Source organism: Hemicordylus capensis, chromosome 5 (assembly GCF_027244095.1).
Source record: "Hemicordylus capensis ecotype Gifberg chromosome 5, rHemCap1.1.pri, whole genome shotgun sequence".
NCBI classification, from domain to species: domain Eukaryota; kingdom Metazoa; phylum Chordata; class Lepidosauria; order Squamata; family Cordylidae; genus Hemicordylus; species Hemicordylus capensis.
Window position 1 is genome coordinate 219003309 of NC_069661.1, and position 27114 is coordinate 219030422.

General features: G+C 47.5%; 1 protein-coding gene across 10 annotated transcripts in view; it reads left to right on the plus strand.

Moving 5' to 3' along the window:
* ELFN2 (extracellular leucine rich repeat and fibronectin type III domain containing 2) overlaps nt 1–27114 on the plus strand; it is a 197774-nt gene that overhangs the window by 46589 nt on the left and 124071 nt on the right. For 7 of the 10 annotated variants that reach the window (XM_053258198.1, XM_053258196.1, XM_053258195.1 and 4 more), the window contains one exon: nt 26795–26974. The gene's annotated coding sequence lies outside the window, so the exon portion shown is untranslated. Of the gene's footprint in view, nt 1–13163; nt 13564–14333; nt 14417–23066; nt 23185–26794; nt 26975–27114 lie in introns of those variants that run through there. The other 3 variants (XM_053258201.1, XM_053258204.1, XM_053258205.1) reach the window with 3 other exon arrangements.

Sequence of the window (27114 nt, forward strand, 5' to 3'; positions counted from 1 at the left end):
CGTTGGGTTTTTGGGCAAATACAAAATATCCGATGTGCCCTGTAACTCACAGTATTTTACCTCCTCTTAATCCTGTGGTAAAGCCTGTTGTCTGGGAAAGGCCTGGGATAAGATGTGAAGTGGGTTAGTATAGGCTCCATGACAGAGAAGTTCTAATGTGGATGTTTCACCTTTTGCAACGGGGAAGTGTTAACTTGTCCCACTGGTGAATAATGAGTCATTTTACAGTATGCAGTAGGTAGTTTTTAAAAAAATTATTTAAAAAGCACATTCTGTATTGTATAATCAATTGGCTTCCTGGCGGATGTGTTATGTGAAGGGAAGATAGGTCAGAGCCTGTGTTACAGTTTGGCCTTTGCTCCAGATAAACAGTCATCTTTGCTAGGATTTGACTTGCCAGAATGTTATCCTCTTGGCAAGTTGCAAAAAAGCAGGCTGTAAACCTGGAGGTGAGGCGGAGCAGGGGAGAAAGTGTGAGTTTGGTGTGTTTGCTGTTAGTATGTGTGCATGCGTGTTACTTAGGGGCTATAAGAGGGGATTGTTTGAAAACACCACTTTTTTAGTGTAGGGTGAATGTATTCATGTATGTTAAACACATGTGCATTCTGCAGTCATGTAGCTATCATCCCGTATCAGAAGCATCCTGGGCTTTCTGAGTTGCCAGACAGATGGGCAAGTTGGTGACAGCCAGAGCTTCAAGTCATCAAGCTAAACGGAATGGCTGACATCCTGACTAAATTAATTACTACAAAATTTACTCAACAAAGTCCCATTGAAATTAAAAGGACAAGTTATGCATGGGTAATATATCCTTTTGATTTCAATGAGACTTCCTAGAGTAAATCAGAATGTCAGCCACTAATTTTTTTTTTAAAGGTTAAGTGTTCCCAGCTAACCAGTTTACTAATGACCTCTTAGCCTGGTTTTTCTCAGCTGAAGCATTGCAGAGCTTCAGGGCCCTCCAGACAAGCTGAGGAAGCAACTTCTCTGTTCTGCTGCGGTCCTTCCTAAGCAATCTTTATGATGTGTGAAAGTGAAGTAGTTAAGGAAGGACTTACAAGGCTTCCCAAGATGTCATTGTGTGGGGGGACACGTGTGTGTGTGTGTGTGTGTGTGTGAATGACCTTGGCACGAGACTCAGGCTGTGTCTGGGGTGAGGTCGCTCTCCAATCAATGCAACTCCCTACAAATATGCTGGGGTGTGTGTGCAGAATTAATGTTGCCTCACTGGGCCATTGGCTGCCTGCCCTCCACCCTGCCTCCCGAGTCCCTGTTAGATATAGGAACATGGGAAGCTGCCTTATACTGAGTCAAACCATTGGTCCATCTAGCTCAGTACTGAAGTCATGCATATGACCTCCTGGCCGCCGCTCTGCAGGGCTGTGCAGGGGAAGTCAGGAGCTTGCCTGCCTTCTCAACAGATGAGCAGTGGTGGTTCTTGCCTTGGCTGGGCCATGCGCCCACATGAGCAGCGCTGCAGCAAAGGCAAGAGCTGGGAGCAGGATGACTTCCCCCACCTGCCTCTCAGGGTGCCCCACACCACTAGCGCGCCGGCTGTTTTCATTAGAGCATCCACTGCACTTGGCCCAGCCGCTCCCCCCCCCCACCCGCCCCGGCTTGCTGCTGGAAATGGCGGTAAGCCGGGGGAGAGGGGGATATTAAAAGTGTGATGTGAATAGCCTTTTAACCCACCGGTAACTGTGCCTGCCAAGGTTAAATGAACTGCAGGTTTGTTTAACCTCCGCTAAATGCCAGGTTTAAATGGTGGGCTAATGGGGACAGAAGCGGCAGGATTGGGACTGATCCCAGTGCTCCACACAAGCAGCCCATCCCGGACTAGCCGTCGCCTGGGTTGGGTTGCTCATGTGAATAGCCTCATACACAGACTGGCAGCAGCTTCTCCAGGGTTGCAGGCAGGAGTCTCTCCCAGCCCTATCTGGAGATGCCAGGGAGGGAACCTGGAACCTTCTGCATGCAAGTAGGCAGGTGCTCTTCCCAGAGCGGCCCCATCCCCTAAGAGGAAGATCTTACAGTGCTCACGTGTCTCCCATTCAAATGTAAACTAGGGTGATCCCGCCTTAGCAAAGGGGGGCAATTCATGCTTGCTACCACAAGATTAGCTCTCCTCCCTATATAATATCATCTCCTCTATTAGTTTCTCATTTAGCACCTGCACTGCTGATGAGGAAAGAGAAGAGCAGAGGTCCAATAAAAAAACATGAGGCAAAAAGCCCACTGTCATTCCTTCAAATATTTCACATGTAGAAAAAATGGATCCATACACTATCATGCACTTGCCCCTTATGCCCTATGAAGGATCACTGCCTGAACATCCCTTCTCCTATTATAAGATTGCTGAAGAGTTTACTCCAGGATAGCCCATTTTGCACTGGCTTCTGGAACAAATGTATGTCACCTATGTCCCCCCACCCCTGCCCACCACTTTATTATTTGTTTTTAAATATATAGCCTGCTTTTTGGCACTCTGAGGGTTTACATTTTTTAAAAACAAACAAACAAACCCAAGATTGTTTAATGTAATGGTTCATTTCACAACAGATCTATTGTAAATAAAGATAGTTGTGATCAAAGAAAGAAGCGTTTACTGTAGGTATTTTCTGGCTGAGTGATGAAAGGAAAGCTTTTTTAAACAAACAGACAAATAAATAAAATGCTTCCCTGAAATCTCACCCCTACAGAAGGAAAAATTGGGATAGTAATTTACTAAGGGCAGGGATCAGTAGGTAGGCACACTGTCCCTGGGAAACAGGCAGTCTTTGCTTATGTGATTGCTAAAGGCATAGGATGGATGGTGGAGAATACACACACAGCAGAAATTCTTCCTGCAGTGGGGGGCAATTGTTCTCTTGGCAAAGCAAAAATCCTCTGCACATGCTCAGAGGCATGTTGCCATTATGTCCTTGTTTGTATATACTTCATTTGGAAGAGGAGCACTACCTGTGCTCAGAGGCATCTAGCCTGAAGTGCCAGCATTTTGGAAAATCAAAGTTGGTAGCTCTGAAGATGAGGAAGAGGGATGAACTTAGTGGTTAGCCATTTATTGCCAGTGAGGTTGTTGCTCAAGCATGTGTGTGTGGGAAGTAAGCATGATTAACACTTTCATTCGACTGCCCCCACCCCAGTGCTGTGATTAAAGTACCTGCAACCAATGGTCAGCTTGCAGTGACATTACCGTTGATGATGCTACTTCTCCTTTAACTTCATCGATCACTATGAATGTGCTAGGTGCTGGAGATGGAAATCTAATGGAACCTGCCCAATAGACTTAAAAGTCAAATTCACAAAAGCCAAGGACAGTTTGATTAGAGGAGGAACAAGGATGGGGCATAAAGAAGGATTCGCTAGACCGAAATAACAAGTGACACATTTTATTTTTTGCGATGCCCATGACTGTGAATCAAATGGAAAATCTGCACTGGCAAGAATGTACACATGATTCTTAAAAGGCTCTCTTCTTCTTTAATAACATTATAACATCCACAAGTGATGCATTCTGGACTGAAAGGTGTTGACAGTGCTATTGTAAACAGCTGCTGTAAAAGGTCCAGGAAAAGGCTCTGTGAAGAAATGGTTTTGAGTGGGGATTCAAAAGAGGCAAAGAAGTTAGTTGAGCACATATGGCTGAAGCAGGAGAAGCTGTACCAATTGCAGGGAATGCTGTGGCAGCAGGTACTAAGGAAGGCATGGGGAAATGGACAAAAAGGGCCTGCCTGGTGCACAGGACAAAAGAGAGGAGTCAAGCAGGGCGGCCATCTTTTTTTACTGGACTTTCCCTAGCAGTAGCCTCATATGCAGAAAATTAGCAAGTGAGTCTTTTTTGCCTGGGAAGAAATGATGGGGAAAGACTCACTTGCTTAATTTCTGAGTGGGTGGGTTCAGATATCATTCACACAGAACCATGGTCTGTTTCATCCAACTGTGGTTAATGTCTGAACCTGTGCCAATCAACAAGCCATTGTTTATCTTGTGCAGTCAAACCATGATCTGAACCCAAGGTTTGAAGCTGGTTTCTTTGTCCAAACCATAACGTGATGGTCTCATGATGCCTGAACTCAGTTTAATCTTGGTTTGTTTCAGTAGCTCTGCCCTCACACGGCTCACAATCATGGGAAATAAGACGGAGCAGGATGCAAACAACCACAATGTGGCAAAACAAACCAAGATTTGGTGATTGTCTGTGGCACCAATCTAGGTTTGCTTAACCTCTTTAATGAGAAGGTTAATGTTGGAGAGAGCCAGGGTGGTGTTATGGTTAAGAGTACTGCACTAGCAGTGGGGAGATATGGATTCAAATCCCTGCTCAGCTATGAAGTTTACTGGGTGATGCTGGGAGGGCCAGTCATTCTCTCTTTGCTGAACCTCCCTTACATGGTGGTTGTGAGAATAAAATGTTGGGGTGGCAGAGAACCTTGTAGGCTGCCCTGAACTCCATGGAAGAAGGGCAGGATAGAAATGTAATTGCTGTAACTTCCTTGCCTGATTGCTGAATTTGCCCACCACATACTTCAAATCTTCCCAAGAGTGCAGACAGAGGGAAAACTTGAGGAGCAATTCCTCACTTAATTTTGGCAAGGGTGGGGAAGAAAAATATGTTTTTGGGCATTGAAGATATGGGTATGGGTTATTAGGTTTGATAATGGGAGAGTTCAGTAAAGTGTGTGTGTGTGTGGGGGGGGACTCTTCAGGTTCTCAGGGGGGACTTGCACCTCTGAATATCTCCTACTGTGAGAAATTAAATGAATGTGTGTAGTTGTTTTTATTCCCTCCTATATTCCATTGGGGGGGGGATCTTAGTGCAAGCAAGATGCTCTGTGTATTTTTGATGCTACACTAAGCTTGTTGCAGTGGCCAGATAATTAAAACATGTTGGGGCCATTCAAACGACCGGGCTGGTGGGAGAATGAGTGAGTGGGGGGAAGGCTGCATAAATCTTACCTCCTGCACCCCAGATGAACCACTGAATGTTGCTGAGAGTGCAGACCACACTCCCAGATGATCCTCTGCTGATTCAGGCAGCGCAGAGCTCTGGAGGTTGGGATGATGCCTCCGGGTATCCCACAATCCACTACGTGCCGAGCGTGGCTATTGAGAGATTCCCCCAGGAGATGGGTACTCTAGGCCTTGGGCTAGAATTTGAGCTGAACGCAGCCCGAGGAGACATACGATCCCGGAGCCTGGCTAATGGTGCACTGGTGCCGTTAACCCAGGCCAAATGGTGCTGCCCCACCAGGATTGAGCCCAGTCCTGTCAGTTCTCATGTGCAGCCTAACCCAAGCTGGGATTCCCTAGCCTGGGTTAGGCTGTGCGTGAGAACAGCCCCGCTGTGTCATCAAGCTGATTTTTTTGTACCTTTCAACTGTTTGTTTTTTTGTAATTGTGACAGATCTGTAAACACTTACAATTTCCCCCTGCTACCAAGTTATGAAATTCATGGATACGTAAATGCTTCTTAAGATTCGCTTGTGAAAATGTCAGCTATTATAAGAGTCCTTTGTCATGCTAACTTTGTTTTTCCTGGAAAACTTTCTGCAGTGACTTCTCGACACACTTACAGCTATTGAGCACCAGCCATCAAGCCACCAACATTTCCCAACTGGTGTGCTGCGGCACACTGGCTGGTATGTCATGCTAACGGGCTCTGAGTCAGCTCCCAAAGTGGGGAGTTTAAATTCCTTGCTTTAAGAACTGATTCACCCACAATGCACCAGGAAGGAACCAGCCAGTTCCAAAAGTGGGGAGTTTAAATGCTTCACTTTTGGAGCTGACTAGCTCCCTTATTCATCAGGAAGGACACATCCTTCTCTGTGTATTTTGGGGAATATGATCTCCAGAGCTGTAACTGGAGGGCGGGGCCTGGTGGGTTTGGCCCAGTGTTTCCAGGAACAGGGATTTCCAGATGTTGCTGAGTACAACTCCCAGCATCCCCAGCTGCAATGGCCTTTGGCTGGAAGTTTTTCACACCCGGCTTTTAGTTTGCATCTCTTCCAGAATGGAGGTGTGCATTCACATATTGGCCAAATTTACCCCAAAGTCCCCATGAGCTATCAGGGAGCACTTCACACACAATTTGGGTTTTTCATTGCGCATTAGAGTATAGCACAATTTATATCCAGGGTAAAAAAAAAATCTGCTTTTTGAGATGTCTTTTGGGCAACTTCAAACTCACAGTAAAGCCTGCTGTCTGGGAAAGCTCCTGGGGATTATGGGAGCTATAGTCAACAACATCTGGAAATCCCTGTTACAGGGAACACTGGTCTTCCCCTCCCACTAAATTTTCCTCTGACACCACCTACATTCTTAAACAAATAATTTTTTAAGTAACTGCATGTTAGGGCTGATGGGGATAAGATAAACTGCCTCCCTACTTTTTTGGTGACCCCCCCCCCAAGGGTTGGGTACTCAACCCTTTAGGTTGCTATGGGCCTATTCATCTCCAGGATGATTGTGAGGGATGGCTAAAAATAAGAATAAAGGCTATGTAAGAATAAAGAGGAGAAAGGAAGTGAAAACATCTGCAGCAGCTTTGCTGCCCCACCCCCAAAGGTGTTGTGTTTCTGGGGGGCATTGCCCATTCATGTAAGTGTGTCTTTCAGGCTTGTGAAACACTATTTATTTATTTTATTTATTTTTTATTTTACATTTTATATCCCGCTCTTCCTCCAAGGAGCCCAGAGCAGTGTACTACATACTTAGGTTTCTCCTCACAACAACCTTGTGAAGTAGGTTAGGCTGAGAGAGAAGTGACTGGCCCAGAGTCACCCAGCAAGTAATGGCTGAATGGGGATTTGAACTCAGGTCTCCCCGGTCCTAGTCCAGCACTCTAACCACTATACCAGGGGTGTAACAAGGCTGGAGTGGGCCCAGAGACAAAATTTTAAAATGGGCCCCTCACTAATACACACACACACACACACACACACACACACTTCACAATATATAGTCATGTGACTTGCCTCTGGGAGGACCCTCGAGGTGTGGGGGCCCCCAGGCAGCCGCCTCCCCTTGCCTAATGGTAGTTATGCCCCTGCACTACACCACGCTGGCTCTTGCTAAACAAATGATTTTCAAGTCATTTGCATGACATCTGCCTTCTGAGAAGCCCCATGTGCCTATCAGGAAGCTGTGCACATTGCAGAAAATTCTGGGGCACACCGGGGGCTTTAAGTCCACACATTCAGTCATGTCTATTGGGATTTTGTGAACAACACTGGCCAGTATGACCTGGGACACCCCCAGTACTGTTGCACAGATCAACAGTGGTGGGCAAACCGTTTTCCAGGGAATCTTCTCTGCCATTACTAAGCTTCTGAGAAAATGCAGAGTGGCAGTGATTATTCTCTATAAAGCATCTAATATTGCTAGGTGCTGTTAAAAAATCAGAAATTATGAGGGCCTAGCCCTCACGTTTACAAAGGGACTATACATTTGAAAGGAAAGGAAAGGGGATAAAAGAGGCAGTTTGGAAAAGCCAGGGTAAATAGCTGCCAAATGGGTCCGTGAAAGGGCCTCTTTCACCCTGCAGGGCAGCTGACACAAGGCCAATGTCAGCGATCGGTATGGCTGAGCACCTATCAAGGTCCTTCATGGGATGCTGAGGCAGCCTCTCTTTGGGAATCCTTTTCAGTTGGGCTCCAAAATGCCTGCTTGTGGAGCTGGACATCTTAGTGGGGTGTGTGCTGCTTGCAGGGCTGGCATCAAGAACTGGCATGGTTGGGTGCTTCTGTGGCTCCTACTTCTGCAGAGAGCCCCTTCCCCACCCACCCAAAGAACCCTGTCCACCATTGCTGTCTGCTTGCAGGCCTGCCATTTGCCTCAGAAGGGGTGAATGTGTGGTGATGGAGGTGAGGAGGAGCTCTTGGGACCTGCTTGTTCACTTGCCTGCCACCCAGTTCTCTCCCTGGCAAGTGAGCAGGCAATAGCTGCAAGAAGCGGCAGGCGTCGTGGTGGCGGGGAGGAGGAAGTGGCCCACTTGAGAGTGGCACCTCTGCAAAGGAAAGTTTGCCCAAGTGCCCTATGGTGATCTGACACCTCCATGAGGGAAGGGCCCAAATGGCACATGGAGCAAGCTGGCCAGTGGAAACAGGCTGGCTCTTCCTCTCACAGCTGCCCTTGAAAACAGTTTGGAAACATCTGAAGCAGAGCTTCTCAAACTTGGGTTTCTGGATGTTTGTTTTTATCTATCTATATGTGTGTGTGTGTGTGTGTGTGTGTATTTGTGTGTGTGTGTATATATATATATATTTTTTTTTCATTGCTCATTTTTTATACCGCCTTTCCTAATGCATCTCAAGGTGGTTTACAAAAGTTAAAATACAATAAAATTCCATAAAAGTTACATTAAAAACCTTAAAATCAGTGGAACAGCGAGGCTCTCCACACAAGCAGTTTGGAGAGCTGGATGGGGTTAGGTGGGGAGAGCGGGCCAAGCCCAGCCCGTCCTCCCCACACACAAGCACCTATGGAGCCCTGGGTGGCTGGATCGGCTGCCCACACAATTACCGGCTCCATCATGGAGTGAGTAGGGTCTGTGGGGATCAGGGGCCACCTGGCCCCCATAAGTGCCAGGATGCCCCACGTGTCGTGAGTGTGCGGGACATCCTGGGGAGACCCTCAAGAATGGGAGGCTTGTTTTAGCCTTCCGGCAGGGGTCTCCTCATGAGTTGCTGTGGTGCAGAGCTGTGCCGTGGTGACTCATGATCGCCAAAATGGGGTTAGCGGAGCGCTCCAAATAACCGCAGGAAAGCAGGTTAGGCCCCCTTAGCCCGCTTTCCTGAGGTTGTGAGAATAGCCATAAAACTCCAAACAACCATAAAACAGATAGACAGAGGCAGGAGAGCTGAGTGTTCTGGCAGCCCCTGAGGGGTAAAAGCCTGGCCAAATAAAAGGGTCTTTAGTTGTTTTTTCAAAACAGCCATAGATGTCAAGGAGCAGACATTCACTGGGAGAGCTTTCCAGAGCCTGGGGGCAACAACAGAGAAGGCCCTGTCCCGTGCGCACAGCAATTTAGCCTCTCTTAATGGCAGTGTTGCACAACAACTCTCATCACTCCCAGACACATCAGCCAAAGGGGATGATGGGCATTGTAGTCCAACAGCACCTGGGGCCCAGGGCTGAGAACCCCTGATCTAAGGCATGTTTGCTGACTCCTCTGGATCCCTGATAATTTCAGTTTCCTGTCTTTCATTTTATCGTTTATTTAAAACTAAATGTGCCTATAGCTCAGTGGTAGACAATCTGCTTTGCATACAGAAGATTCTAGGGGCAATCTCTGGCATCCTCAAGTAGGGCTGGGCATGGCCCTTCTCTGTCTGAAAACCTGGAGACCTTCTGCCAGCCAGAGTAGACCGGAGCTGCATAACTTTGGCCCTTCTGCTGTTGTACTACAGCTCCCATCATCTTCAGCCACACAGTGACCAGTAGCCAGGGGTGATGGGAGTTGTAGTCCACTAGCAGCTAGAGGTCTGAAGTTGTGCAGCCCTGGAGAAGACAAGACTGAGTTAGATGGACCAATGGCCTGACTCAATGAAAGGCAGTTTCCTGTATCCCTGAATTTGTGGGCTGGGCCAGCTCCTTCTGTAAGGAGGTCCACAAGGAAGATATTAGTCCTGAGAGGGCTCTGTCCTTAACCACCCAGGCAATTAGGAGGGGCATTCAGAGAAGACTTTCTGCACTGATCTTCGAATCCATGGGAGAATATATGAGGTGTTCTTTCAAATAAATCTAAACACAACATTTGTAGATGTCTTAGGACTTTAAAACTAAAATAAATGTCTTGACACTTTGAACAGTTCCCATATACGAACCAATAGCCAACTCCATTACTTGAGAGCAGTGTTCCCTTCTCTCCCATAGGAAGAATGCTGCAAGGATGTCCATTTAATAGTCTGCTGGCTGCAGTCTGGACGAGCCGCATTTTCTGGACCATCTTCAAAGGCAGCCCCACTTACAGCACAATGCTTGCTCAGATGTGTCACCCGATTGCTCAGTATTTGACACTTGCCCAATCCTCTTTTCCTTCCCTATGAAGTCTCTGGATGGGGATGAGGTAGGATGCACCTGTCACCTGTGCTGTAACTTTCAGAAGGGCCGAGAGAGTTGACAGTGACAGACAGAGCAAGCTCATTACCATTTCAAAAGATCCCTCTACTACTTCTCTGGATTTTGACTTGGAGGAAAGTCAGCAAGAGTTTGGTGAGAGAAACTAATGGGGACTAGCTGGGCTCAGTGCTTGCTTGTTTTTCTCTGAGATATCTTGACTCCTACTATAAGAACATGCTCATCCAGGTTCTGTGAGTTAACAATATTGGCACTCTAGTGAAAGCTAACATCTAGCATAGCTAGTGATATAATGGTACAGAAAATTGCTTTATGTGCTTTATTTCTATACAAAGGCAGCAATCCTGTGCATACTTACCTGGGAGTAATTGCTGATCATATACATCTGTCTTGTACTGCATCAGACCATTGGTTCATCTAGCTCAGCACTGTCTATGTGACTGGCAAGGCCTCCCAAGGGTTTCAGAGGGGTCTTTCTTAGCCCTACCTGGAGAAGCCAGGGATTTTAATTGGGGTTTTCTGCATGCAAAGTATGTGCTCTGTCATTGAGCTATACTCTGTCCCCCAAATATAACCCCACTGATAGGCGTGTGCACAAAACCAGAAAACCCAGTCCAGTTCAAGTAGAACCAGACTCGAACTGAACCGTTTCTGGTCCGGTTCTGTGCACAGTAGAGTCTGAACAGTCCGGCTCGAGTCCGAACTGGTTCAGGCCCAGCTCAGGGGTGGGGGTGGGGATGCATTTTTTAAAAAGGTGGACTTACTGCCACTGTGGGGCTTCGGGGGTGTTGCCGGGGCTGCAGGGGTGGGAGAGGGTGGGTTCCCCCTCCCCCAGTCTCAAATGGCCAGTTTCTGGCCATTTTTGCCCCCTTCTGGACGTCTCTGTGCTGGTGACGGCCATTTGGAGGCTGCTGCACGTGTGCACTGGCCATTTACTTGCTGGCCATGCAAATGGCTAGTGCGCATGCACAGCAGCCTTCAAAATGGCCACCGTCAGTTCAGAGAGGCAGAGGCGTAACTAGGGAAAACGGCGCCCGGGGCAAGCACTGAAATTGCGCCCCCCCGCCGCCGCCCCCCCAGCATACATCTGACTGACACACATGTTTCAGAAAACTTTTATTTTAGAAATTTAAAACATTACAAAAATTACCAAAAATTTCAAAATGCGATAAATAACCAGAAATGTGATAAATAACCAAAAATCCAACAAATAACCAAAAATCCAACAAATAACCAAAAATATATAACCTAAAATCATAACTGGACCCTCCTTGCTTTCATGGATGCAAATTGGTCTATGATGCCATCAAAGTTAGTTTTGTCTGTTTCCTCTGTTAGTTAGTTTTGTCTGATAATTAGAAAAAAATCAATTTCTCCAGTGTTTTTCTTTTAAGCTATTCAAGAGATTTGAGAAGTCACCCTAATATCATCTCAAAAACTTTGGGGAAACTGTACTTTTAGAAAAAGAGGCTTACTAGCACCACAAGGCAATGTAATTGGCATTTTAGAGCTGCTGCTGCAGCAACAGATACTAATCTTAGTACAGTTTTCAGCTGTTGCTTTTTTCTGTTAATTTGCAATTTAAAGTTACTATTACTTAAGGAGCCTACAGTTCTTTAAGATCAAGGGCATGCCACACATAAGCAAAACCCCAAAGTATTCCATGCAACTCAAAATAAGAGAAGTAAATCCCTTTTCCTCTATCATTTTAACTACTCATCCATCCCAAGATAAGAAGGCTGTAATGCAGAAGTTGCCTAAAAAATACTCTCTCCAGCGAAGCAAGTCAAGAAAACCACAAGTTTATAACTCTCAAGAAACAACTTCTGCTAAACTTATCAAAGCTTCAACAAATTCTAGATAAATTCCACTTTAAAATAATAAGGCAAACAACTTCTCCTAGCTGCATTAAGGAATATATTTTAAGCTCTCCCTTGAGCTCTTGCTAAAACATCTGCTTAATTCCCACCAACCCCCCTTCCAGATCTGGAAGGGGATCTAGTTATCAGAAACTCCTCTTCTTGTTTAAACCCAGAACTTCACACTTGTTTTTAAAGCTCAAAAATTGCAGTTCAAGCAGGATTGGGTCCTATGAAAGTGATTCTAAAAGACATTTACAAACTAAGCCACTAAGAAGCAGCCAGCCCTCTCTACTTACTCTGTGGGAATGAAAACAAGCAGTCCACGAAGGAGAAAAAACACAAGCAGCGAGAGCTCTTCCTACTTTTCAAGCTAAGAACTTGGGCAGGTTTTTCTCACCACCCCCAAGATCAGCCTTGTTTTATACAGCTTGGCAAAGTTCTGCTTTCATTTCTCTCCAACACCACCTTTCCTACTCCCTCCTTAAAAAATAAGAGAGAGAACCCTTGTTTACTGTCACCGCTCAAATTTGACCTTTTTGCTGTCCACTGTATTCTGAGCACAAACTCTGTTAAATCTCTCTTTATTAACACCATCCGCCTCTGCTTTCTTAAGGTACAAGCACAGATCAAAATGTGAAGGCTCTCAGCTCTGCCAGCAATCATTCACATATTATTACAAGCTGGGGGCTTCTCTCCTGCTGCTGGCTATTTTGCACTCCCGAAATCTCTGGGCTTTACATCCGAGTAATCGTGCGTGGCATCAGACTGCATAAAGAAGCTGGGATGAAATGGGGAATATTTTTGTCACATCCTTTCCTACCTGTGGGTTAATCATTGCTAGACCGCGAAATCTGCAGACTCCTGTCTGTAAACAGCAGCCCAATAGGTGGAAATTAAACTGGTGAAGCTTCTTTTTGGCATAGAGGCAAGAGGAGAACCATTGGTGTGTATGGGTGGATCACGAGTATCAAACTGGCAAATATGTGGAGCTTGAACCGGGAACTTTGGGTGGTGCCCAAGACTGGAGCCCGCCCGGTCCAGGAGCAACTGGGCATGGTGGAAGTCAGCCCAGTGGAGGCATGCTGCTGTGAGAGAGTGAAGGGGCGGGGGAACACTTCTGGGATGGTGCGTGCCTTCTGCAGTTTAGTGCTTTTTATTTCCTGGGGGCATGGTCCAACACAGTCAAAGTAAAAAAAATTTTAAGGCAGCACAGCTCAGAGTCCAAGAGGTCAGAGACAACCAGCGGCGGCAGGGCCAGCAGGGCACAGGACGAGGCGTGCGGCGTCTACATGCCCGGCTGCGCTGCGCGCGCCCCAGGATTGCGCTGCGTCCCTTGGCATGGCGAACGCGCGCCCCTTTCCCTTTTTCACACTCTGCTCTGGACCGCGGGAAAGGGGGGTGTGCTTGGCCGCCGGCACCGGCAAGAAAAGGGGGAGCAGTGGGAGCAGTCTGCAAAAGAAACCAGACGGAGGCCAGGCGGAAGCCGCTGCAGCAGGCGCCGCCCACAGCTTCTGCTCTGTCCTTGGGCACTCCGATCAAGTTAGTTCTCCCTTCTTCCCGCCGGTGGCGCTGAGCCGCTGACACCGAGACCTCGATTACAGGATCCACACCAACCCTGCGCCTGGTAGAAATCTTAATTCTTCTTTTGTGCTGACCAACTAGAAAAACAGTATTTTAATAGATACAGAACACTGCAGCAGTAAAACACCACTAGGGAAGCTATTTTCCAGTCCATTATTAAATACAGTGGAAACAAACCAAACTTTCTTCTTCATGGTGTTACTGCAGTCCAAAAAACGCCATTTTGTAGACCCCGCGGGGTCAGACAGAGAAGAGAACATAAACACACACACACCTTGAGAGTCTGAGTGCACGTCGCTTTAAGTAATGACGGCCCCGACTCGAGGTCTGTTCCACCCGCCGGCCAAATCCTTGTTGTTCCGTCGTCGTGCTGCCCGGTCTGCCCGCCTGCCTGCGCCAGCCCCAGCAACGCTCTTCTCCTCTCGGCACCATGTGCAGAGGGCAAGCCGAGGAGGACGCACGCATGCGCTGCGTGACTAGTACTGCTGCCCTCTAGAAGTTGATGCAAGCATGAAATTAGGCGCCCGCCCGCCAACAAGGCAAGCCAGGGTCAGGCTGAGGCCAGCAAAGCAAGGGGGGGCGGGCGTGTGTGGGGGAGGGGGCGCCGAAGAAAATTTTTGTATTAAATTTTTTTTAAAAAAAAATTGGGATTGGCGGGGGTCATGGCGGCGCCCCCCACGTGACCCACAAAGATGGCGCCGGGGGCACGTGCCCCCCTGCCCCCCTATAATTACGCCTATGCAGAGAGGCCCAGAACAGGCCGGAAATGGCCCGAAAATGGCTGAAAATGGCCTGAAATGAGCCGTTTGAGCCTGGGGGAGGCCAGAGGGGAGAGGGGGAAGCTCAGGAGTCCCTCCTGTGGCCTTGGCAGCACCCCACAAAGCCTCTCGACGGTGGTAAGTCCACCATTAATTATATTTATTTATTTATTTATTTATTGCATTTATTTGTTGGATTTTTTAAAAAAAACCCGGCCTGGCCTGGGAGGTACTGCTCCATCTCAGACTGGGCCCAGTCCGGCTTGAGGGCCAGCCCTTGAGCTGGGCCAGTTTGAGTGCGAGCTGGCTCGACTTCAAGCTGGCTCACACATCCCTACCTACTGAATACAGTGCATGTTGCATTTGAAAAAGTGTGCCCAGTGTTGATGAAATTGTTGCTTTAGCTTTTAAATATACGTTTCTTTCCCTTTTTCATTTAAATATGGTTAAAGTCATAGGATGTTCAAACTGGAGGTGACTTTGGAGGTCATCTAGTCCCACCCCCTGCCCAGTGCAGTGCAGGAACCTGCTACCACATCCCTGGCAGATGGCCACCCAGCCTCTCTCTTTGAAAATCTCTAGCAAAGGCGAGTCCACCACTCTGAGAGGCAGACTGCTCCACTGATGAACAGCTTTTACAGTCAGGGAATTCATCCTAATGTCTTGTGTAAATCTACTTGGTGGGGTTTTTTGGGGGGGGTAATTTCAGCTCATTGGTTCTAGTTCTGCCCTTAGGAGCAAGTCAGCTCCTCCACCTATGTGACAGCCCTTCAGATATTTGCTTTGTTTCAAGTATCTGTATTCACCTTCTGAAAATGGAGTTGGAACATATGGTTCACATTTTAAAGAGGTTTCAGGCTTACCTGACAACACCTGAGTGTCTAAAAACTAGGGATGTGCACAAATCAATTTTTTTGATTTGATTTGTGCCCAAAATTGTATCCAAACTACCCCCTCCAAATCACCCCAGATTCAATTTGTATTTGCTTGGATTTGATATGGATTTGGACCAATTCAGACCATTTAACAAGGTCCCGGGGGCACCAAATTTGGGTGGTGGGTAGGTCTCCATGGGTGCCATCTACCATCCATAGGGAGCAATGGGGATTCAAAGTTGCCATACCCTAACCCTAAAATGGATCCCCAGCTTTCTTTTCTTTTTCTTTCTTTCTTTTTTAAAGCTAAACTCTGACCCTTGTAGAAGTGGAGTTATGGAACAAAATGTGCAGTCATTATTTTTCAAGTGTTTGGATTCTTTGGTGTATAATAACTTTCCCTCATAATGAATCCCTATGAGGAATCATTGTACACCTTCATTTCTTCTGTTCATTTTGATGATCATTGGACAGTGCCAACTGTCAACTGCCATGTGTCAAGTACACACGCGTGCACACACACACACACCCCACACACTGGGGTACTCAGTTTATTTTTTTAGCTACTTTTTGAAGTGTTTAGATTCTTTGGTACACACCTTCATTTCTTCTGTTCATTTTGACCCCACTGCTTTGCAGGTGGGGGTCTGGTATTAGTGGTGTCTCATGTTCCAAGTACCCCACAAGCCACTGGGTACTCAGTTTATATTTTAGAAATTTTTGAGGTGAGACTCTGGTGTGTAATGAATCCTCATAGGGATTCGTTATGAGGAAAGGTTATTAGACACCAAAGAGCCTAAACACTTAAAAAAAAAATCCTAGAACATAAACTTAGTACCCCACTGTATTGTGGGTGGGAGTGAGGTGTAGTTGGCACATGGCAGTTGACAGTTGGCACTGTCGTAAAGACAGTCAAAATGAATAGAAGAAATGAAGGTGTGAAATGAAGCCTCATAGGGATTCATTGAGGGAAAGTTATTATACACCAAAGAATCCAAACACTTGGAAAAATAGTGACCACACATTTTGCTCCATAACTCCACTTCTACAAGGGCTAGAGCTTAGCTTTCTTTTAAAATGAAAGCTGGAAATCTGGGGGAATAAATAGGAGGGAACCAAATCTTGAATTGATTCGAATCGAATCAGGCGCGATTCGATTCATACCTGAATGTAGCCAAAGGACCACAGGGGTGATTTGTTTTGTCTCCAAATCACCCAAATCAGCTCGATTCGGGTACAAATCGATTTGTACTTGAATAAATTTGCATATCCCTACTAAAAGCCATTGCATTGAAAAGGGCATTGGAGGCTTATGTAATCAGATCCAAGGACCAAACGTGGTTTAGGAACACACTGAGTTCTAGTTCAAGAGGTGGAAGAAGACATGTCACTTGAACCTCAGTTTGTGTGAAGGCCCAGATACTTTCACAGGCTGAATGCTATGGTCAAAGTTCCCCGAGTGGATTCAAGATGAGCCAATGGAGACTTGGGACATTGGGCTCTGGATATGAGCCACAGGTCTGGGGGATTTGGGTAGAAGCTCAGGAGATGTTAACGGAGCTTCACACTTAAGGATTAAAACCTAGAATGTTCAAACACTTTGTGGGTGAGGGAGGTTAGGACATTTATTTTGGAATTGGGCAGAATAGGTTTGTGGCCCTATAGATTTAGGCACAGACTGTGATGAGAGAAATAAAATATTTCAACTAATTAAACAAACTGCACAAAGTAATGTCTCTGAGTGGATAAATGGTCTGACTGAGACGTCTTAAAAATGAAAGAAGCCATTCATGATGTGTCTAAGGGAAGGCTATTTTCTAGGTTCAGATCTGATTGTGGAGCTTTGCCAGATAACATGTGAAGCCATGCCATTCTACCTCGTTAGTATCTTGCATTAGATCAGGAGTTCCCAACCTGTGGTCCTCCAGATAGCACTTACTTACATTTTACATTAGCACTTACATTTATATACCGCTCTATAGCTGGAAGCTCTCTAAGCGGTTTACAATGATTTAGCATATTGCCCCCAACATTTCTGGGTACTCATTTTACCGACTTCGGAAGGATGGAAGGCTGAGTCAACCTTGAGCCCCTGGTCAGGATCGATCTTGCAACCTTCTGGTTACAGGGTGGCAGTTTTACCACTGCGCCACCAGGGGCTCTTCATCTTCACAGATGCTGTTGAACTGCAACTTCCATCATCCCTGGCCACAATCTGGGGATGATGGTAGTTGTACACTAGTTGTACACTAGCAGAGCCAGACCATGGGTGGCCCGTGTCCGGCCACTGCAGTGTCCCCGCTTGCCCCACCCTCTACACCTGACATCAGACATGTGGGTTAGCCATGCCCCCGTGTCTGACATCAGACATGGGGTGTGTGGTCTGGCTCCCGAATGGGGCCCCATGGCCCTGTTTGAGAGTTAGATCCAGGCCAGCGCTGCGTTCGAAGTGTGGCCAGGAACAGCTCTTCCCTGCCTTAAAGGTGGGTGTCGGGGCCATGGGGCGTGGCTCCTGAGGAGCAGCAGCCCAGGTTCTTTGAACCCGGTTGCCCAGTGGTGGCTACACCCCTGGAGTTGTAGTTCAGCAGCATCTGGAGGACCACAGGTTGGGAACCCTGCATCAGACCAATATTCCTAGCATTGTATACCAGGGCATGAGCTTTGCCAAAGACTGCCTGCTCTTACTAAAACGTTGAACAATATGCATGCAGGTTGGGCAATGGTTGTCTTCTGATGCAAGCAGCCATATCAGAGCTGCTCCATCTTGTGGTGTTGTATGCTTATGGATGCAGCACAAACATGCATACAGATAAAGCCTCTATGATAGTATATTATCTTTGTGTGGGCACATATCCTGTACACAATGTGTATCAAAACAGCATTTAGGCCAGAGGTGGGCAGACTTCAGACTTGTGGGACCTACTTTGTTGTTTGCTAGAACCTTGAGGTCAACCAACTAGAGTCAGGTGCAAAATCATGATTCAAGAGAGCAGACAGGCATTTTGAATTAAACAACAGGATGCCAACGAGCACATGCTCATCCTGGGAAATTTGTTTTCAGTAGCAGAACTGAGTTCACAGTCATTTCACATAAAAGCCCACTCCTGGTCCCCCCGCCACTGGGTTTTCTTCATTTCTGCAACCTGATTTAGGTGGCGGGGGGGGGAGCCTTTTTGTTGCTGCTGCTGTGGACTGTTGGGAGATGGCAGCTCATACCCATCTTCTGCAAATTTATAGAGCTCTACCATAGATCCAGACCTACACTGTGCCCATCCCTGACTGAAGCAGTCATCCATAAGGCGCATCCTCCTCCTCTCCCATTCTTTGCTCAGAACAGGCCCAGGTGCTTTTGCCTGTGTCTGCATAGTGCAGTAGCAAATGGAGAGTGAAGGTCTGAGAGACTGGTGGGAGTGGGGAAACTCTCCAATCATCATGACATAGATATGGGAGATATGGAAACTCCCATATCTGTGTCATGAACCTGGATCTGGGACCTTCTTATTGGGAGATGGACAGTTCAGTGGATGAGAAGACCCTATAACCCAGAAATGCTTCTGGCACCCCTCCCGTCATGAGAACTAGAGGAATCTGAGCCAGCACCCCCACCACGACCTAAGGCCACAACCCTGCCTTCATCCACTGACTTGGAGGAGTCCCTGGAAGACCTGCCAGCCCTAGTAATAAGTTGTCCTGGCTGCTAGAGCCAGTACTTAGAAAATCAGGCAAGGTCCCTTTAAGCAACAGAGCTTCCCCTAGGGAAGAGTTGGGGACCAAATTATTCTGCCTGTGCAGTGGCCATGAACAAAGGCAGCTGCTGGAACAACATTCCTTCTCTGATGCTGGATCCAGCTTTATGGGTTCCTGTTTGGAGCTAGCCGAGGTCCTGATTCCGTTCCCCTTGGAACTGTCCAAGGTTTGTGTGCCTCCTGGATTCTTGTCTTGGCAGAGACCCCAGCTTGGCCTAGAGCAGTATAGTCTGTTTCCAGCACTAGGCTGCACTCAAAGTTCAACTGAGAAAGGACTTCGATTTCATACTGGAGGAAATGCTAAGTACAGAGCTTTTATAAAGTGCCCTCCTGACAGCACTTTAACTGGAGTAGCTGTCAGTGATGTCAGGGTTCAATGACAGCCACCCAAGTTGGCAGTGTGTGTCAGCAGCATTCAGGTTGGTACTGTGGCTGTGTATGGTTCTGAGCTTCTGATGCATTTCCTTTCTGTTCCACTTCCAGCCTGCATTATTTAACAAGCATAATGCAAAAGAGATGTTTTTGAGGAATGTGAGGAAGGGGAGATATGCAGGTGAAGCTGTGCCCTGTGCAGATGAGAGCTACTCATTTGCAGACCTAATTCTCATCTCAAATAGTATCTCACGACATGCCTCTTTGAGTTCATGTGCTGGCACTGTGGATGGTTCATAGAGCTTAATTAAAGGAAGGGGAGTCTATTTGAAAGTTGCTGCAGTGTGAAAAGTGAAAGGTTTTCTTTACCACTTATCTTCCTGCTTTCTCTTCTGAGTCAGTGAAATTGATGCTACAACTTGTGTGTAAAGATGGTGGTGAGCAACATTGAGTTCAGACATCATGTAGAACCATGGTTCAATCTTGCTTCTATGCAGTGTCTCTAAGTGTCAGGAGCATGTGCTCCCCCTCCTCTGTCCCTGTGAGCCTCAGGAGAATCTTACTTCCAACTGTGGTTAAAAACAAACCAGGATCACTCTGATGTCTGAATTGACTGATCTTGGTTTATTCTAACCAACTTCCTTGAAACAAACAATATGAACCCAACATTTGAAGTGGGTTTTAGATCTTGGTTTACTTCAAGGAAGTCATTGTTATTCTCATTAAAATATTTATATACTGCTTTTCAACAACAAAATCACAAAGCAGTTTGCATAGCAAAATAATATAGAAGGCTCCCTGTCCCAGAGGGGCTCACAGTCTAAAAGGGAACGTAAGGGAGACGCTGGCAGCAGCCACTGGGAGGGAAACTATGCCGAGATGAATAGTGAGTTGCTCCCTAACCCCCATACTAAATATAAGAGAGCCACCACTTTAAAAGGTGCCTTTTCCCCCAGTTAGTAGGGGGAAAGGGTTCACAAACTTCTTTCCTCAACTTAACAGCTTACTGTTAAGGAAGCCTTATATAACCTTAATTCTGGCAGCCATCTCATTTTGTCTGTGTCCCTCGGTTGGCCTCAGCCATCCATCCCTGTGCCGCCCAGCCCTCCTATGACCTGGGAAACATCTGCTTGTTTCCCCTTCCAGCTACCTGTCAACCATTAGAGTGTACGCCTTACTTCCCTGTGTTTAGGATTTGCAGTCACGTCCCCTGATGCTGCTATCAGCCAATTTCACAGCACTCTGGGCTGGTGGGACCTCAGAGTCTTCTTTGCATGCAAATTATGCATATCCATTGCCAAAGGGAAGGAGGACAAGAGAAGAATAAGCAGGATTTGTGTCTGTAGAGGATGTTGCTTCTCCGGACATGCAGGATGATCCTTCTCCTGAAGGATGGTGGATGCTGGGAGCAGGAAATAATGGGCAGGGAGAGAAGGCTACTGTGAAGAGCTGACCTAGTGGATGAGCTTTAGACAGGAGCAGTGGGCCTGTTGGAAAATGTAAAGAATGGCTGACTACAGTTCTTTCTATACAAGCATGAAGGTGTATAAAATATAGAAGTGCAGCAACGCCCAAGTAATTTGAAGGCCACCAATAGGGATGGAGTAGTGTGTGTGTGTGCACACGCATGTGTATGTGTGGTTGTTCTTTTGTATGTGACTGTTTGCAGTCAGTTGCTAATACATAACTGTATGTTAGGGTTAGATCTACTGTTCCTTTGTAATGCAGTGACTTGTCATGGTGATATACATTTGTATGTGTAGTTTCTGCGTTTTGTTGCACTTGCCTTTCCTATATTGCACGTGTTTAGTGCATCTGCATGCCTCCCTTCCTTTAAGGCAGGGATTGTCAAACTTGGGTCCCCAGATGTTGGACAATAACTCCCATGATCCTCAGGCACAATGCCCCAAAGATGGAGCTGTAGTCCAACAACATCTGGGGACCCAAGTTTGAGAACCCTTGCTCTCAGGAGTTGTGCTTTAGTGGTTCTAACTTCACAGTGGCCCTGTGAGCTAGTAAGCTGCCTGAGAGATAGTAGTCTTGTTCACATGGTTATAAATAGGGTGGAATTCCAGCCATTATTTTACACTGACACTCACACCATAGACGTAGCATCCATTGGACAAAGTGGGACAAAGTGGGTCCCCTGGCCCACAGAATCTGAGTGGCCACCAATGCCAGTCTCTCCTTGTCCTCATGACTCACTCGCCCTCTTGCCACCGCTGGCTGCTGCTCCCCTCCTTCCAGAAAGTGCTGCTTCCTCTTTGACTGCTGCTCCCCAACCCGACTTCCCCTCTTGCCCGGTATTGCTCCTTGGTTGGCTTGGCTGTCTCTCGGGTGCTTCCCAAGTTCCCACCCACCCCTTCCGCCTCCTCCACTCCCTGTTGCTTGGGCTCTTGTGCGGGGATTGGAATCTGCTTGGCTGAGTTGGCTCCTTCCCAGTCCCGTTCGCTGCCCCCACCTCCATGTGGGCTCTGCCAGAGCAAGATCGATCTTGCCCTGGCAAGAGTCCACACCTCTGCCTCTCCCTGCCATTTGGGTGGCTTTGGCTAGGGGGTGGGCTGGATGTGAAGCAGGAGGGTGCACCGGACCTGCTGCTGCGATGGGGGAATCCCTTCCTCCCCCCGCCCCGCCATGCTCAAGGCCCTTCTGGGATCCCCTTCTCTGACTCTCTTGCCCACCCAACCCCCCAGCAAGAGTCCACACCTCCGCCTCTCCCCGCCATTTTAGCTCTTGTCTGTTTGAACTCTTTTTTTCTGTGAGAAAAGCACTTGGGGTGCTGGGGCGCATGTGCGCTTTGCTCACACAATGGAGGCCCCCTGGCTACACTTTGTCCCCCGCCCCCCGCCCCTGGGAAGCTCGCTACACCCCTGCCTCACACCCTATTCCCATGTGGTTTACTGTTCCAATTCAAGTTTGCATGGATCTGCTTGTCAAAGTGTGATGTTCACCCCGTCCCCCACAGAGATTATAGTACATTCACAGAATGATATTTTTGTATGAAATGTAACCAATGTGTATTCATCATTGCGTGAAAATATGCATTAGAAAGTGGTATATTATGCTTAGCAGGAAGCTTGTATGATGTGTGATTCTTATGACATACATGTTCATACATAGTTTGTGGTGATGTGGAGAGGTACTTTGTGGAGAGGAAGTGGGAAGTTCTTTCTTGTGTATATGTTTGCGAGGGGAGAGTTTGATTGATTGATTGATTGATTGATTGATTGGATTGATAAACTGTCTGACATAAAACATCTCCAGAAGGTTTACAGAAACAATTACTGCATTGTATGTGTATGCAAGATGAAGTTAGTTTGTGTGCGTTAAGTGGGAGACTTAACAGAACATGTGCAAAATGCGATAGTACATGTTATTTCATCATATTATGGGGGTGTATTTTACTGCACATTCTGTACATACACACCAAAAATCAGATAGGGATTGTTCACACATGCATGCCCCGCACTTGGCTTCTTATTGCTTGACTACTCACTTGATTATTCACAGCTGAAAATGTGAACTGGCCCCATTGAAAAGTATTGTGTTTGAACTGACCTTGAGTGATGCAAGAATCCCATTTGTGATGCTGGATCTGGGCTGGACAGCCCACACATACATAGAAATATAGGAAGCTGCCTTATAGAGAAGCAGAGCATTTTTCCATCTAGTTCAGTACTGCCTATGCTAATTGGCAGTGGCTCTCCAAGCTATCAGGCAGGCCTACCTGGAGATATCTATCCCCAGCCACCGATTGAACCTGGAGCCGTCCGTATGCAAAGCAGACAGTCTGCCCATGAGCTGACCGGATCCCCCCTGCCATCACTTACCACTGCAGACATCAAGTGGTGAACGTACATGTGTGAGCCACCTGGCATTCTACAGCAAATTGGAAATGTCATGGGAAGAATAGGTAGGCAGGAAAAGTATTCTGGGCGCTTTCCAGACTAGACCCTACAATGGGGTCAGGACGAATCTCGGAAGTGTGCTTCCACACTTCCTGTGTCGTGACACCACAGTCCCTATGCGGACAGCAGGGTGCCGTTCACATTTCCAAGGCATTGTTGCGAATTTAATCGCTGCGATATAGAGCAAGGACGTCGCATATCCGGCGTGAAAAAGTTGCTGGTTTTTCGGGTTGTTAGTTGCTGCTAGTCTGCTCCCGCTGCTGTTTACAGCCCGAATGCGACTTGCCTGAATGGAGGCATTTTGCTGCTAATGAGCATCTAGTCTGGAAAGCGCCCTGCAGAGGAATTCAGAAACAGTGAAAGAGGTGAGTTAAATGTAAAAGACTGCAGCCAGAATGATCTTGAAAACATTCTGTTGGTGACATTCCATTGCTGTGACTTAGGAAACACTCCTTCCAAAAGTTACTGCATGGTTTGGTAACTTTTGGGAACAGTCCTACCATAATCTTCACCCGAACCCAAACTGAGATGAGTGCTTTGTGACAAATGCACTGAATTCTCCATAATCGCTTTAGGTTGCACATTTTATTTGACTGAGGGCCAATTCAGATCATATAGCCATCCGCAAGGAGGCTGCTGGCAATCAGTTCTGTGTGGCAGCACTCCGTGCTCTTGGCAGTAAGATCTGCAAACCGCTTTCCACGGGGCTTGGCTGAACTGCTTGGAGATACTAGGGAGGTGCATGAAGCATTCCGGTGCCTTATTAGAGAGGCGTCGAAACAATCTGAACTGCCCCAGCCAAATTGTTATGGGGGTGGTGGTGAGCGGTAGCTTTAAAAGGAGGAAGGCGGGTCTGCCCTGCCCTTCTGTAGCTCCTCTGCCGCTCTCTGCCACCCCACTATGGCGCTGTCGGTATGAAAAGGCGCACCGCACTGCTGTGGTGCTGCTCCCAGCAGCCCGCACTCGGCGTCGGCACGTGGGCTGCTGGAAGCAGCACCGCAGGGGCACGGCTTGGCTTTCGGTGCTTACAACACCATGGTGGGGTGGCGGCGGAGCAATGGAGGGGCAGTTAAGACCCGCCTTCCTCGTTTTAAAGTGATTGCTCTCCACCCACCCCCCACCCCCACCCCGGATGTGCATGAAACAATTCATGCACATCCCTAGGAGATATGACTCAACGGAATAATTCTCAAATGCTGTCGCCAGTAGGAACAGAGGAACATAGGAAACTGCCATTTACTGAGTCAGACCGTTGGTCTATCTAGCTCAGTATTGTCTTCACAGAGTGGCAGCGGCTTCTCCAAGGTTGCAGGCAGGAATCTCTCCCAGCCCTGTCTTGGCAACGTACTGTATGCTTTGGCAGTTTGTTGGTTCAATAAAAAAAATCTTGTCCTATCTTAAAAAAAAAAAATAAATTTTGTCCTATCTTGGAAAAGCCAGGAAGGGAACTTGAAACCTTCTGCTCTTCCCAGAGCGGCTTTAGCCCCTGAGGGGAATATCTTGCAGTGCTCACACATCAAGTCTCCCATTCATATGCAAGCAGGACAGACCCTGCTAGCTATGGGGACAAGTCATGCTTGCTACCACAAGACCAGCTCTCCTCTGTGGAGAGGAGTGCTGCATGGAACACTGTCAGATGGCAGCCATTTTTGTTAGTGTGTGTGTGTGTGTGTGTGTGTGTGTGTGTGTAGGGGGGTGGCATCTGCCTATGAAGCAGGTCTAAGCTCAGATAATGAACTACTGCTACTATGGGTATTTCTATACCATTTATCAACAGAAATCCTCAAAGTGGTTTATGTAGAAAAATAAACAATAGAGGGTTCCCCATCCCAAAAACGAAACGCAAGGTAGGCAACAGCCACTAGTGGGATGATTATTATTATTGTTGTTATTACATTTATATCCTGCTCTTCCTCCAAGGAGCCCAGAGTGGTGTACTACATAGTTGAGTTTCTCCTCACAACAGCCCTGTGAAGTAGGTTAGGCTAAGAGAGAAGTGACTAGCCCAGAGTCACCCAGCAAGTCTCATGGCTGAATGGGGATTTGAACTCGGGTCTCCCAGGTCTAGCACTCTAACCACTACACCACGCTGCTTCCCTTGAGCTGGACTGGGCCTGGTTCAGCTCAAGGTCAAGCTGACTTCACTGGTCTGGTTCATGGCCAGTTTTGGTTGTTCCCCCCCCGCCCCCAAGGCAGACTTACTGCCATTGTTGGGCTTTAGGGGTGCTGCCGTGGCCACAGGGGGAATCTCCTGAGGCCTCCCCCATCTCAAACTGCCAATTTTGGGCCGTTTCCAGCCTGTTCCGGGGCTCTGTGCACTGAAGGTGGTCATTTTGGAGGTTGCTGTGCATGCGCACTGGCCATCTCCATGGCCGAGTCATGACCCGGCCATGCAAATGGCCAATGCACATGCATTAGTGACCTCAATGCATGGGTTCCCTTCCCACTGCCAGTGCACCGAGGCCCCAAATGGGCTGAAAACATCTCAAAATGGGTAGTTTGAGCCCAGGGTGAGGCCAGTGGGGTGGAGGGAACAGGAGACCTCAGGAGACTTTCCTGCGGCTGCAGCAGCACCCCCCCCCCCGAAGCCCTGCAATGGTGGTAAGTCTACCATTTAAAATTTTCTGTCTCCTCACCACCACCCGCCACCATCCCGCCACCCTCATGAGCCAGGCCTGAACCAGTTCATACTCAACCAAGCCCGGGGCCGGCTCTAATGCTCACAAAACCGGACCTAGTTCGTTTTGAGTCTGCTTCTAAGCAAACCGAATCTGGGATTTCTGGTTTTGTGCACACCCTACTCACTGGGTGACTCACTGGGTGACTCACTGGGTCTGCACTTACTGTTATTAATAAGTGTATGCACTTATTGCTCAGCCCTACCTACCTCACAGGGTTGTTGTGAGAATAAACATAACTGCACACACCACTCTCTGGACTCCTTGGAGGAAGAGTGGGATAGAAATGTAAAAATCAGTAACAATGTCGAGGGAGCCAAGAGAGCAATTGTGGCCACACTCCTCTGCAGCATAGACTGCAGGACTTGGTTGCACATGGGCCGAACACCCAAAGCAAAAGCAACCTCCGGTGTTTAAGTGCTGCTGCCACAGCCCGAGAAATGGCCAGGGGCAATTCGCCAGAGCTGAGTCGGAATATGCTGTAGACTTGGATTGTACCTACTACCTCCTTCTGGCTCAATGTGGGGAATAGAGAGGAGCTCTCCCCTCTGTTTCCCACCCCAGCGCAAATGTTAATCCCTGAGGAGCCTATTCCAACTTGCGCTCCGCTTGTTCTGTGCCTCCCACCAGGTGTTGAGCTGTCAAGTAGAACTTGGCTTCACTCTGGACTTGGTGGCTGCTTCTGTCGCTCTGTCTGCCTCCTTTCCAATCGACTTCTCTCTTCCCATGATTGCTGACATTCCCTGCTAGGTTACACCCCGCACACTGCCTGTGGACTCCGCAGCTGTGCGCCTCTCCCATTCTCTCACATACATGCACTCAGACACACTCACTATTCATTTGTGGTATATTCTGTTGCCATTGGAAACCTAAGAAAGAAATGAATATATCCTCCAACTCTCTGGCGTTTTCTTCCCCCCTTTCCCTCTCCTTGCAGAAGATGAAGAGCTTAGCAATGAATCCGTTGAAGCTCCGATCCATCAAAGAGCCGGATCGACGAGTCACAGACCGTTCCTAAATGTGATTAAATATCCTTTTCTTCCAAAGCTCAGAGGGAACACAGATTTACCTGACCTGGCTTCTTCACCATTTGGCATTCAAAGCACAGCATCCTGAGGTAAGAGAACCTTCTCCTCTCCGTCCCCTATCCCCATCCCTTTCCCCATTTCCTCTCTGCGCAGAGGTGCATCAGAGGGAGTTGGGTCTGGCTCATCTAACCCTGCCCGCTGAACCTGTGCTTTACTTGCTACCAATTGC